This window comes from Falco naumanni, chromosome Z (assembly GCF_017639655.2).
Source record: "Falco naumanni isolate bFalNau1 chromosome Z, bFalNau1.pat, whole genome shotgun sequence".
NCBI lineage: Eukaryota > Metazoa > Chordata > Aves > Falconiformes > Falconidae > Falco > Falco naumanni.
The window spans coordinates 7,709,744-7,723,696 of NC_054080.1; the positions used below are offsets into that span (position 1 = coordinate 7,709,744).

Genomic DNA, 13,953 nt, shown 5'->3' on the forward strand with positions numbered 1-13,953 from the left:
CTTTTCAGGAGAAGCTGGCTCCTGAAGGTGAAGGGAGGGATGGGTTGTGTATAATTCCCTTCTGAATAACATTACAGAGGAGATCAAGAATAAATTAAGCAGGTATACTAGATAAATCAATGCACTTCTGATTTGACATATCTAATTAAAACTGTAGATCAGCACAATGTGTGAGGTATTCCTATTGTTTTCTCTTCAAAAAAGTCCTTTTGCAATGCAGAATAAGGAGATGTTCTACTTTGTTTAAAATGAAACAGAACTGTTTTCTACAAAATAGCTTTTCTAAGTCATGCCTTTGGCTGTTCAGCAGCAAACTACACAAAGCATTCAACAAAAGCAGCCCTAACCCTGCAAATGGGTATACAAACGTACACGTATCTGAATACAACCAAGTACACGTGACTACTAACCCTCTATCCCTCCACAGCATTGAGCTCTTCTTACATATTGGTTTCTGCAAAAATTGATACTGTGAAGTACCATTTCAGAAACTGAACAACAACAACAATTTATACCAGCTGGTCACAGAAGGGCTTCCTACCAACAACACCTGACGTGGTATGGCCAGAAAGAATTAAAACAAAATCTAGTAGAAGTAGTGCAACAAATAATGGCCAAGAAAAATCTGCTAGAAAACACCAAACTTGCAATGTGGACAGTCAAATGCTAACCATGCAAATTTTGGTCTTCACTGGGAAAGCCTGTAAAAATAGAAGAGATGGGTATTAGTTCTGATATGTTTATGCACACTTTTTTTCTCTAAAAAATCTCAACATGCTTACAGCTATTACATTGTTTATGCAAGTTCCTTAATTCAAGAGGGACATCTACTGCACAATCTTCGATACAAGAATGAGATGGAAGTAATGACCACACATGCCTTTTCTGCAGCCATCTGTCCAACACATACCCAAATGACCCATCTTGGAGGATCAACATATCAGTACGCCCTGCAAGATGCCAATTAAGGAGTAGTGCAAGGTTTCAAATTATGAACATGAAAAAACACCTTTCCATATTGAGAAGGTGTGTAATATTACTAGGCTTAACATTCTGAAAAAAGCCATTATCGAAGTCACTGGGTTTTCTTCCTGTCTATGACAAAGCCTACACTCATTGCACGATACTTTTAGATACTATCCACTTGACTGACACAAGGAATGTTTAAGTACAGAGGAAAAAAAAAGGATGTTTTCCAGAGATAGAAGCTGCAACAACCAGGCGTGTCACAGCTAATTTTTGTGTTACTGATGACTGGCAACGTTGAACTCCACACTAAGAATGACCAGTACTGAAATATGAGACTATGGTCCCATGAACAGAAGATTGCAGCTCTTCACCAAGGTGAACATTTTAACAATTGCAGGCATGGATTTACTGTTCAGCCCTTTCAAGAACTTCATGGAGGTCCCAGTGATGGCAGCCAGCGATGTTCTCATCCTGTGGTCCTGGAAAAGTAGTTGGGGATGGCAGAAACTGCAAGTTCCACAATGGATGCAAAAGTGAGGAGATGAGAAAAAGTTGTGACCAGCTCAGAAGCGCTACCATAAGTCCACTGCTCCTTAACCCAATCCTGACATATACACAGAAAATCACTCCTATCCTTCAGAGACAACAAACTGCTCACATTTTAGTTCCATCACCGACTGATGCAAGATGAAAAAAGGGAGAAAGTAGTCTGCTCAGAATTTCTCAGAAAAGTCCTGAAATCCTGTGAAAATGGGGACTGGACTGTATCAACCCCCTCAAGAACCCACCTGAATCTCAGATTGGTCTATTACAGATCAGAGGGGGAGAAATAATTCCACAAACCGAACAGACAAACCTCACCCAGGGAGCCATACTGATTTCCTAGGTACAAACGAACCCTTTGTGAGCAGTGGTACCCACTGCAAGGCACACGTTTCCAGTAGTGCAGCTGATATCACCAGATAAATGCCAGATAAAACAGGGAAGTGCTTTCCTGTGGGCATTACTCAGTACATCATCTCTGGCAAGTACCCGAGAGTGACAACTCCCAGCTCCATAACAAACCCCTACCATCATAAATAACTCATCAAGGGCCAGAGAAATAAAACAAAATGTGTGCAGATTTCCAACAGAATGCCTGTCTGCTGACCAGTAAAGCAATGATGAAGCTGTCCAGGTGAGATAGCAGCAAATGTAAAGCATTTTCCCACAAAAGTTTTACTGCTTCTTCTCTTCTATTAATTTTTGGTGATAGGTTCTTTTTGTAGAAAAGATGGAAAATGTTTATTAAGCTGTATATTACAACGCTCAAGTTTCCAGCAGTAACCAATGCCTAGCCTCTGATAAATCTTGGAGACCCATTAACCTGAGGCTGTGTACCAGCCCTCTCCAGTGCAAGTGGCTGCTGTTTTTTCCAGAGTCTGTACAGAACAGCGCCGGTAACTGCCCCCTCTGGGGCTGCTTGACAAGCTGCCTCTTGTTCAGGGGGATGCAAGCTCTCTTCCAGTCCTCCAGTTTTCCAGTGAAACAAAATCTAAGAGAGCTTTGTCTGCTGAAAAATGTGGCCAGCCCACAGCCTCAGAGCAAAGAGTCTCTTAGCAGGTGTACAAGGCAGTGTCGCTGTTCTCTACCTGTTACTGAAGTCTTACAATATTGTCAGTTAGACAATATGGTCTGTTCCCACAGCTTTTTCACCGAAAGGTAGATGAGGAACACTGAGTTATCAGCTGGTTGAGCCCTTGTGTTTTTATGGGCGCATAACTCATACTTCAAGAACTGACTCTTCAGAAAGATGTTTCCCTTCTCAACTTATAAAATGATAGAGCTCTGAGTCATTAATAATTTGTAAATACAGTCTATTCTCGCAATGATGCCCAAGAAGACTCAAAATTTAGCAAGTGCTGGAAACTGTTACTAAATGACACTGGTAATAATGAAGCATATATGAACCATTATTACATTTCTCTAAGCTGAATTTAAGAAACTCTTCCTAGAATGAGGGTAAGAAAAACAGCTGACAATCATCTTTCAGCACGCAACTGGTCACCTTCTCTCATGAATTTACACTATGAAAAAATTTCTTATCCCTTCCTTAATGCAAATAGTGCCATTATCACAAGAATCATCACACACAACTCTCAAAAGATTTATTTTTTTTAGCATCTTTGAGTAAAGTAAGAGTATCGGCACAGCAATTGAGAAATTTCTGGAAGCAAAATTATCTGTGAGCACCTGCAATGCCAGCATCATTACAACTGGAGAAGCTAAATGTGGATGGACAATACCAAAAAACAAGCTGAAAACTCATGTACAGCCAGCACCATTGGCATAAACATTCCCATCACTTCAGGTATTGAGACAAAGCCACAACCTAGCACCAACAGGCCAGTTCTGCTAAAGTGGATTCAAACAAGTGACAAGACCCCCAACAAGGCGTCCTGTCTACTTGGCTCAGGAGAACCAGTATCAGCAGTGGTGACAGGTGAGTATGTCCTTCCTTTCAGTGTCTGCTGTTCACATCCCCTGCACCTTCCCCATCTTCGTGAACCCATCAACATTGTGAGATCATTCATCCTCCCTGGAAGAATGCATGAACATCAGAGGGCTCCATCTTCCAGCTGTACTAGCACAGCCCCTGTCCAGCCACTACCGGCACCAAGGGAGCAGAAGACAACATCTGCTGAAGAGCCTAGGAGAAACTGAAATGACATCTCTTCTCCGCACCCCAGGCACCTGCCATAAATTTGATCAGACTGTTGACGAGTAGGTTCTGCTGAAGCCTTCATCCCTGGGCTGAGCTGCAGGCAGCAGACCTGCTGTCCCACCACAGGCACACCAATGTCCCATCGGACAGAGAACTCGACATCTGGTGTTTCTGTCACTGAGCCTCACAATGAATCCCACGACGTGGGACATAATGCCAACTGCACAAAGTAAAATGGAAAATCAAGAAACGAGGAGATTAACTGACTGTGAACTACCAGTTTTAAAGGACAAGTGAGGTCAGGCCTTTGGAGAAATTAAGTGCTCTGGCTCATGCTGCAGCTGGAGAAGGAATCAGCTTACCCCAGGAGTTACTCCTCCTCCTGAAGCATCAGTGTTGGAAGTGGTAGCTCCAGGTTTGCCTCATTCATCACTGCTGACTAGGAAGTTCTTCAGTCCCAGTGGACTGGCACAAGCCCAAACGTAGCAGAGTAAGGAGAAAAATTAATTTTCTTCCACAAGCAGACAGCTTGGTAGAAATCCCATGTATATTCCCCGATAATTAGAGCTGTCTCAAATGTAAGTGGGCTCGCAGAGGAGATGCTTTCTTTGCACCACCATACTTCATTTTCCCTAGCTATGTGTGTCTCAGTGGTTTCTCCACCTGGGATAATCCCTTCAAGGAGGACTGTTAAACAGAATGGAAATTACTTTGAAACTCAAGGTAATTTGGTCAAATCTGCTGAAAAGTGTTGCAGCACCCTCCTCACTAATCACATTCCCTACCCTGTTCCCTTCATTTTTATTTCAGAGGGAAACTGAGCAAAGATTGCCTATAAGGAAAACCTAGAGTCACAGAGGGAGAAAGGTCTACTCTTAGTTCTGGAGATAATACTAGAAAGGAGGATACCATTCTTCATTAACTGCTAAATAACGAACAGTATGCAAAATACCTCCAGAGCAAATTTTATCATCAGATTATTCATCTTTCTTATGAAAAAAGTTACCAACAGGCTACCTTATCTCATGGGAACATGACGCTGATTACTGGTCCCAGTCTTTACTTACAGAATTTCCCACAACTGCTCACAGAATTATTACCTCTAACTGAAAGGTAATTTAAAAAATATACTAAAAGTGTAAAGGGCCTTGATGAATTCGATTAGCAAGTAACACTTTAAAATCTATTTCAAATGTAAAATAAAACCCTAGAAAACATTAATTAAAGGGCGTTTTTCATGACCCCTCATCCGTTTTTCAACCGCTTATTTTCAGTTTTAGGAGGTTGCCCAACGCTGCTTCCATCTACTCAGCACTGGTGAGGCCACAGCTGGAGTGCTGAGGATGCCCAGCACCAGAGGGATGGAGACGTACTGCAGCAAGCCCAGCAATGTGCCACAAAGATGATGAAGGAAGGGATCAGAGCATCAGTTGTCTGAGGACAGGCTGAGGGAGCTGGGACCGCTCTGCCTGGCGGAGTTCCCTGTGCCAAGAGGGGAGTCCCACCTGTCTGTGCAATACCAGCCAGGCTCTTAGTGGTGCCCCATGACAGAAGAGGCATAGAGGATATTTCACTTTAAACATGAGGAAAAAATATGTTTTCCTGTGTGAGGGTAGTCAAACACTGGAGCAGGTTGCCCACAGAGTATCTCTGAAGATACTAAAAACCTGCTAGAGATGACAGCTCAGAGCAAGAGGTTCAACTGAGCTATCTCCAGAGGTCCCTGCAAACCTATCAGCTATTCTGTGATTCCCTGTTGCTTTGAAATATCATAATAAATAACGTACGTGCTGACCTGAGCTACCTCTCATCCAAGGGTTGTTTTGCTTTCCAATTCTGGTTGCACTGGTTTGGCAGTGCTCACAACTACCATCCCCTCCATCCATTAAGAGCAGATCAGGTCCAAGATACCAAGATGTGCACAAACTCTGAATGCTTCAGAACAAACCCATATATATGCCTTGCATTTATCCTGCAGTGCTCACATATGTTGTAACTTAAACCCTTCCCCTGCACATTACAGTCTTTTTCTGCAAAGAAAACCATTATTTTCAAGGGTACACAAAGACATACTGTGTATGGCTATATAAACATGAAATTGCTTCCTGTATGCACTTAAAAGTGCATTTACCTGCACTCTGCAAAATCCCAAGAGTATAATATTTTCCAAAAATTAAAAAAAAATAATCACTTATTTAAGCACAGTAAGTTAAAATCACCATGAAACTAATTAGATCTGACTTTCATCTGTGCAGAATTGTTCAGTTTTCAGGCCAAGCAGAAAGAATGAGCACTCCTGTGCCATTTTGGTCTTAAGAAAATTATTGTAAGTTACATGGGCTGTCTGAATACATTTGTGCAAGTACACACGCACTTGCACTTACGAACATGTGATGCACGCACAAAGTAAATGGGGAAGCAGTCTGTAAGGGGATGAAAACACACTGAAAATACAAAATCACGTATTTTTTTCTGTCCAACATAAGCCTTAAATCCCTCAAACTATCATATTTTGAAGCATTAAAATCATGTCTGCATTTTTCCAAAGACTAAGTCTCAGGCAGATCACAGATTCACAGGATAGTTTGGGTTGGAAGGGACCTCAAAGACCACCCAGTCCCACCCCCCTCCCCCCAGCGCAGGCTGCTCCCAGCCCCGTCCAGCCTGGCCTTGAGCCCTGCCAGGGATGGGGCACCCACAGCTGCTCTGGGCAGCCTGGGCCAGCGCCTCGCCGCCCTCACGGGGAGAATTTCTGCTTAACATCTCATCTAAATCTCCTCTCTGTCAACGTAAAGCCGTTCCCGTTGTCCTGTCCTCCATGCCCGTGTAAAACGTCCCTCTCACCTTTCTTGTCGGCGCCTCCAGGTACTGGAAGGTGCTCTAAGGTCTCCCCGGAGCCTTCTCTCCTCCAGGCTTAACAGCCCCATGATGCAGCGCTGTTAAAAGATCTGACAGCTAGCACTTCTCTCATCTCTAGAGAAATCTGCAATATCATGCACGAAAATCCTCTAACTTGCCTGAAGAGTGCAGAATTACACTGCAAGTTATGTCAAACATGGCACATGAAGGATAACTCACTTGGGAACTAGAGACAGGTGTCACATACATATCAAAGATGATCTGTGAACAATTAGCTGTCTCCATTTCAAAATGAGATAAATACCTGAAGTCAACATATATGCCATATACATCATTCCCTTGAACAAAAATAATCTCCAGTCAGTGTATTTAAAAGTACGCTACCCACATTTTCACGAGACCCATACTAAAATAATCCTAACTCAATTTTCCCCATTAATAACCATAATTATTAACCATAATAACAATAATAAGTATATACACAAATATGTACACACTTTATATAACCTAGATTTTTCAGAAGTTGTTTTAGATTCAAATGATACAACAAAGTTGTATTTTACATTTTGGGAAATATAACTATCAGAACAATGTATCTGAATTATTTCAATTCAATTTTAAAGCAAATACAACGATAGTGTCGCTACCAGTAAAACAACACTAACCTGCTTCTAAGAGGAACTTCCTTAGTGCTTGCTGTACTCAGGGTTCAAAAGACCAATGCTATAGGATAAGAGTGGTCTGTACGTACAAATGGCAAAAATATTTTAAAACTACGATTCCAGTCAAAGCTAGATTTAACTTGACCATGAGCTGCCTAGATATTTAGATATGTTCAGTTGCCACTAAGGAACGGCAGCGTGTTAATGCCACAAAACCCATAAAAACCTACAAGCCACTCAGCAGAAGACGGGTATCCGAGAGCAATTTAAAAGGAAGAATGATGGACTTCAAACTACCAATCCCACAAGTAATTAAGTACAGATTCTTCTGTTAATACGAGAAAATAGCGAAAGACTGAGAGCAGTGAGCTTCCAGAAAATCTCATGTATTCTCAACTACTGCAGATATCAATCTACCTGCGAGCAATCCTTCCCTCTGTGTGACTTCATGCACCCTAAACTGAAGAAACAGTTTTCCTCTTTCTGTATTACCCACTTCGGGCATGCAGTTTCCATCAAAACCAAACATTTATTTATTTCCAAAACAGAGTTATAAATTACCTACATTTTAAAGCAGGGTGCACATAATGCTACATCAGAGCATGTCAGACCTTATAAAAAATCCTGAATTCCTACCTTACCAGGTCCAAATTGAGAAGTTCCTCCAGCTTCCACCTATCTCAAATAGTATTACAGGAGTGAGTTAAACATCTTTTGCTTCATACAGGTACCTGCAAATCTTGAATTAGCCTTTCTAGCTGGCAACTGCTTAGGAACACTGCTCACCTCCAGCTGGTAGCAACAGCTCTGTGCAAGTATCATTTGACTGCTGCTGTGAACTGCAGCTATTCAGAACGAAAGTAAGATAAGTCTTGATACGTGAATGTTTCAACACATATTCAGAGGAAATGACTCAACTATCTCCACATCTTTAAACACTGAAAGCTGCTTCCTTCCCCCTCCTCCACTGCCGAAGATGGTGTAAACTGAAGGGTTCAGTAGTTTATTTATTAAATACTGGTATGAAAAAAATATTAAAGCTCAACTGGTGAACTAAGTCATAGATCATCCCTATACTGACTTTTTTTTCCAAGTAATATACCTTGAGCGGAGAAATACTAAACTTAAGTATTTGTTTTAATAAATGCACGTGTAAGTGTTCCATGAAAATAAAAGAGAAAACGTACTTTCTATTCTAGTGTATTAATTGTGAAGATATTTTGAGAAAATGTACTTTCTATCCTAGCCTATAAATTCTGAAGATATTTTGAGATTTAAAAGCAGTATTCAGACACCACCTGATTAATCGTATAAAATTTCAGAAAAATTCCCTCTTGGCCATTACAGAAAAATCAGAACCTGATCAAGGAGGAATTGAGATAAGAAAGAAGTGTGCAGATTTTATCCAACTGAATTTCAACATGCATTCAGTTATAACTGAACTGGTTTTCCAAAACTGGATATGCATTGTTACTTATCTGGCATTAAAGCCTGTCCAGTCTTATATACCTTCGGTATGACACTTGGTTTCTTTCTTTAATCTCTACCCTCTGAAGAAAATGTTGTTTTAATTTAGCTTGAACCTTGAATGCAGAAAGAGAAACAGCTCTCCTTAAAATCTCTACACGTCTTTTGCGTATTTGCAGTAATTTCTCTCCCTTTAACATCCTTCTGGATCAGACTGCTTCAGACCTATGTGTTCTCAGTCTTCTGGGGTTTGGTTTCTCTGCAGTAAATCTAATATTCCACAGTAGATGAGAAACGAGCACCATTTGGAAACGTGGATACTCTCTTCCCATTCCTCTCCATTCCACAAGGACACCCCTGGATGCTTGGGACCCCCTCTCAGATTGGTGCAGTTCACCTGGAAATATGCAAGCTTAAATGTAAATCCAAGGGGTGTGATTTGAAATACTGATTTTAAACCTTACGGATAATCAGAAAGCACACAGCAGACTGCAGCCAAGTGGGCAAACCACTTTTCTCCGGGAGTCATATTTTAAACATTGAAATAACTGATTTAATATATATCATTAACGGCTGTAATGGAACACTGTTAAGAAATCCAGATTCTTCCCGCAACAGCACCTTGCTGCAAATCAGAAGAGTTTGGTGGAATTAGTTATATCACACCGTAGACAACTTGCGCACCAGACTTGCCCAGAATGTTCCACTTTGGTCTTAATTTTAGCTTAGTTTATCACTTCATGATGGTGGAGTTAAATATGCTTTTGGCATTCACTTCAGAACAAAAGCATAAAAATCATTCCTAAAGAAAAAAACAGCGCGTATCAGAATCACTTGCCTAAGGAAGGAGACTGTGACTACAGGTTCTGATAGACCTGGATGAGATGTGATACACTGAAATAATAGAAATCATAGGGAATGGGCCCAGAAGAAACCTCAGCAAGTCATCGCTCCCATGGCATGAAGAAAGATGGTGTGTGTGACATATATATGACACACGTGTGACCGCATGTATGACACTACCAAAATCTGCATGCCAACAGATAAAGACAACTTACATTTTGGCAGACTCCTCCTCATCACCAGCACCCATGAGGAACTTAGAACAGATTAATAAGGAGTAAAGCATCTCCTTTCCTTACTACAAGAGAGATTTTGCAGCAAAGTTTTATTTTAAAAAATGATAGTGAGTGATGTTTTGTTATTAAGGATCTATGTAGCTTTTGTGGCTTCAGATACACACACCTGCCCTTGCCCATATCATTTAATGCCTCATTTTCTACCACTGGAAGCAGCATAATAAATCTCCCTTACTTTGCAGATGAACAGCAGAGCTCTCTGGTATTGCAGTGAGAAGGTCACGAAAGGAATAGTAACATTTGTTATCTCCCTGACTGCGGCTCTGGAGAACAATGAATTCATTTTTAAGTAGCACGTATGTTGCTGTTCTCATTTAACAGTAATTTCCAAAGTACCTCACGTATTTCCCATAGAGGAAAAACAAGCAATGGAGGACAAAACACTACAGAAAGAAGAAATTTCAAGGCACATGTTTTTTAAAGTAACGCCATCTATCACTGCTGTCTGCCTTCAAAGCTGTAAACCCCAACTGCTCCAAACTAATAAATACTGTAAGACAGGTTAATACATATGTTCAAAACCCATCTGGGAAGAGCTCCTTGCAGAAGTAGCTTGAAAGATTGTAAAACAGCCATCACTTTGCACAATGGTAAGAGAGAGCGTACTTTGCTACTCTAGACCCCAACAACATGCTGAAACAGGGATGCTGCTGATGGGGACCCATCCCCACAAGCCCCTTAGACTTGTGGATAAAACAGGGAGATGGACATCACTAAATTTCCCATCAGGTGCGCTCTTGGGAAAGTATCCTCTGTTTGACTGATGCCTTCTGAACCCACCATTATCTGGCCAGTCCCAACAGCAGCTCTCCCGAGTCCTCACGCTGAGGGCTTCCCCCAAAGCCACTGATGACTTCTCTTCCATGCCAGCAAAGGGACAAAGGAAATTAGTATGGACTGAGAAACGCTGCCCACAGTGCTCAAGTGGATGCTGGGATGAACAGGTATGATACCGAGTACATCTCACTACAGCATACACACAACAGAGTGCACGCATCTCCCACAGTGGTGGGAGAAATTCTTTTTTTGGTCTCCTTTTTTGCATTTTCAAAATGTGCCTCCCTCCTTAGTTTCTAAGGCACATGATGATGTATTGTTACACTAACAAATGTTTTGCAAATTAGTTTTTTTAAACCCTTTTACAGCAGATGAGAAATCAGTAATTTGGAAGGTAAAATAGGTCTCACAGCTCTCTGCTATGAGAAATTAAACAGCAGACAGCGGACCCATGACACTGAGTAAAGTGCTTTTAAACTGCATTTTCTGCTGAAGCTCACATGCCAATAAACACACACAACAGAAACACTTCCTACAGAATCTATGTGCACATTCCAGTTAGATGACTTTGCTTTTGAAACCATCATCCAAAAAAGTTCTGTAGTCATGTTAAGAAATAATTAACTCTGATTAACTACACCCTAATCACACATGGGAGTAAAGCACTGTACATCCACCTGAAAGAGTGGAACAACGTATTTCAGCTGTTACACTCAGGTGACAGCAGCGCTGTTTTTCTTTAGAAAACTCAACAGCCGGACCAGTGCTCCTTCCTTCCATCAGTCTGTGGGGCCTTAATTTCATCACCGAGAGACAGAGCAGCAACCATAACCATTGGTGACAGCAGTTAACTACAAATAATGGTACCAAAACTATGACACAGCTAGTGTGAATAATTCAGGTGAGTTAAATCTACTAATGCCAATTTCCCTGCACCTTGATTAATGCCTCTGTTTTTCTCTGCCTACTGACAGCACACTTCAGACAAATTTCTTATTAATTACTCTGCCCACATGAATTATTTCTGCTGATGGAATAAAATAGTTAACTAGGATCTTGAGTTTCCTACCGAAACATGAAAAAAATAAATAACAATTTCACTGGTATGTGGGCTTTTAGAGGCCTCCAGCCTTACTCTACAGACCAGTGGAGAGTCAGCTGCTGCCAGATGGAAAGAAAATGGAAGCCAGCTACTCCTGGAACGTGTTGAAGCCTTCACAATGACTACTCTAGTCCTGCCCACAGTGAGCACACTACTCCAAAAAGCAGCATGAAAGCGCATCCTCCAGGACAAGACCAGGCTTTTCATGCCTCTCTGCCTGTTTTACAAAAGACAGGTGACAAGGATGAAGATGTACTTGATACAAATCAGGACAAAAGTTTCAAACACAAGGACCACGACTGTCTTTCCAAGAACGTCTCCACAGACCCTCGTAGGGGAGGTTTCTCTAGAGATAGAGAGCAGCAAGTCTGGAAGAGACTTGGAAAAGATCTCTGAATTTCCCAAGGAAGACACTATCTACCAAATAGCCTGCTAGAATTGAGTCATCTGCTGTCCATCCCATCCCTTACGCTTTCATTCTATTAGCCAACAGAGACTAAAAATATTTCTTGCAATATGTTGTTCATAAAAGAATAGCCTGAGGTGGGGATATTGGAGAGGCTGTTAAATCAATATTTGAGAGAGGAAAACACAAACACACGATATTTAGACCAGCAAGAGTTCTAGAAGGCCTGGATCAGCTGCTGTCGATGGGCACTCACTCTGGCACCCTGTCCTGTGCCACCACATTAGGCAGAAAGCGTGGCTTCCCTCGAGTTCTGCAGCAAGCCCACTCACCTGTAGAACCAGCAGCCTACACAACAGCCAGCTGACAATAAATCTTTAAAAACCAGGAAGATTATATGGTCATATGCTTGTATAGAGACACGTGGAAGAATTAAAAATACAAAGCAGAAAACCAGATGGGGGTGGGGTGATTTATTTTTCTGCAATTTACATTAATAGTGCAGTTTATGCCAGTTATTCAATCCTCTGTGTCATATAAACACTGAAAAGTTTGGGGAATTCCACAGGAATACGGCAGTTCTGCTCACCTGCTATTGGTACCTAGCGGCATCTACTTTTACTTCGCGCATCTGAAAAAAAAGTCTATTTGCATGCCAGACACACCAAAGCTGGTAAGTGCTAAATGAGACCATCGAAGTCAAGCTGATAGTGTGCCACAATGAGAAGACTGGCTCGCTGTGTGAAGGGAGGGAGCAGCTGCTGTCCATCTCCACACCGACAAGGCTTTTGGTGCCATCTCCTATAATATCCTCATCAATGGGCTGGCAAAGCACCAACGGTTTCAGTGGACAAAATGGTAGGATGAAGATGGGCTATACCACCACGCTTAGAGTGGTACGACCAGCAGCACAAGGTCCAGCTGGAGGCCAGTCACTAGCAGCGTACCCTGAGGAGCAATACTGGGGCCACTACGCTTAGCATCGCTTTTAGTCATCTGAAAGGTGGGGCACAGTGTGCCCTCATCATACACCGGTGATGCAAACTCAGGAGGAGCAGCCAACACACCAGACAGTCACACTGCCATCCAGAGGGACCTAGACAGGCTGGAGAAATGAGGAAGTGCCATGTCCTGCCCCAGGAAGGAGCTCCATCATACACCAGTAAACAATAAACACTGGGGGCTGACCAGCTGGAAAGCGGCTCTGCAGCGAAGGTCCTGGTGGAAACCAAGCTGACCATGAGGCAGCAACCCGTCCTTGCAGCAAAGCAGACCAACAGCCTCCTGGGCTGCAGGAGGCAAAGCACTGTTGAGGGAGCTGATCCATCCCCTCTGCTCAGCACTGCTAAGGCCACATCTGTAGTGCTGTGTTATGGGCTCCCCGGTACATTAAAAAACCCCATGACATGGAGTTACTGTATTAAGTCCAGCAAGAGACCAGAAAGATGATCAGTGGATTGGAGTGTTTGTCATACAAGAGAGGCTGAGAGCTGGAACTGCTCCACCTGGAGAAGAAAAGGCTTGGGGAATCTCATGCATGGGTATAAATACCAGATGATGCGAGTAAGGAAGATGGAGTCAGGCTCTTCTCGACAGAACCCACTCTCAAGACAAGGGGCAACATGCACAAACTGGAATATAGAAAACTCTATTTGAACACAAGGAAAAAAATTTTTTGCTGTGAGGGTGGTCAAACACTGGACCAGGTTGCCCAGAGAGGTTATGAAGTCTCCATCCTTGCAGACACTCAAAACCCAACTGGACATAGTCATGGGCAACGAGCTCTAGCTGACCCTGCTTTGAGAAGGTTGGACAAAATGATCTCAAGGGATCCCTGCCAACCTCAGCCACTTGGTGCTTCTGTGAAA

The 13,953-nt window shown here is 42.3% G+C and overlaps 1 protein-coding gene across 5 annotated transcripts in view; it reads right to left on the reverse strand.

The window, feature by feature from the left end:
* The window catches only part of MCTP1 (multiple C2 and transmembrane domain containing 1), a 278,349-nt gene that overhangs the window by 182,224 nt on the left and 82,172 nt on the right, over positions 1-13,953 (reverse strand). The window contains exon 1 of one of the 5 annotated variants that reach the window (XM_040580759.1): positions 7,831-8,038. The exons of the other annotated variants lie outside the window; for them this stretch is intronic. The gene's annotated coding sequence lies outside the window, so the exon portion shown is untranslated. Of the gene's footprint in view, positions 1-7,830; positions 8,039-13,953 lie in introns of those variants that run through there. 5 annotated transcript variants of the gene reach the window in all.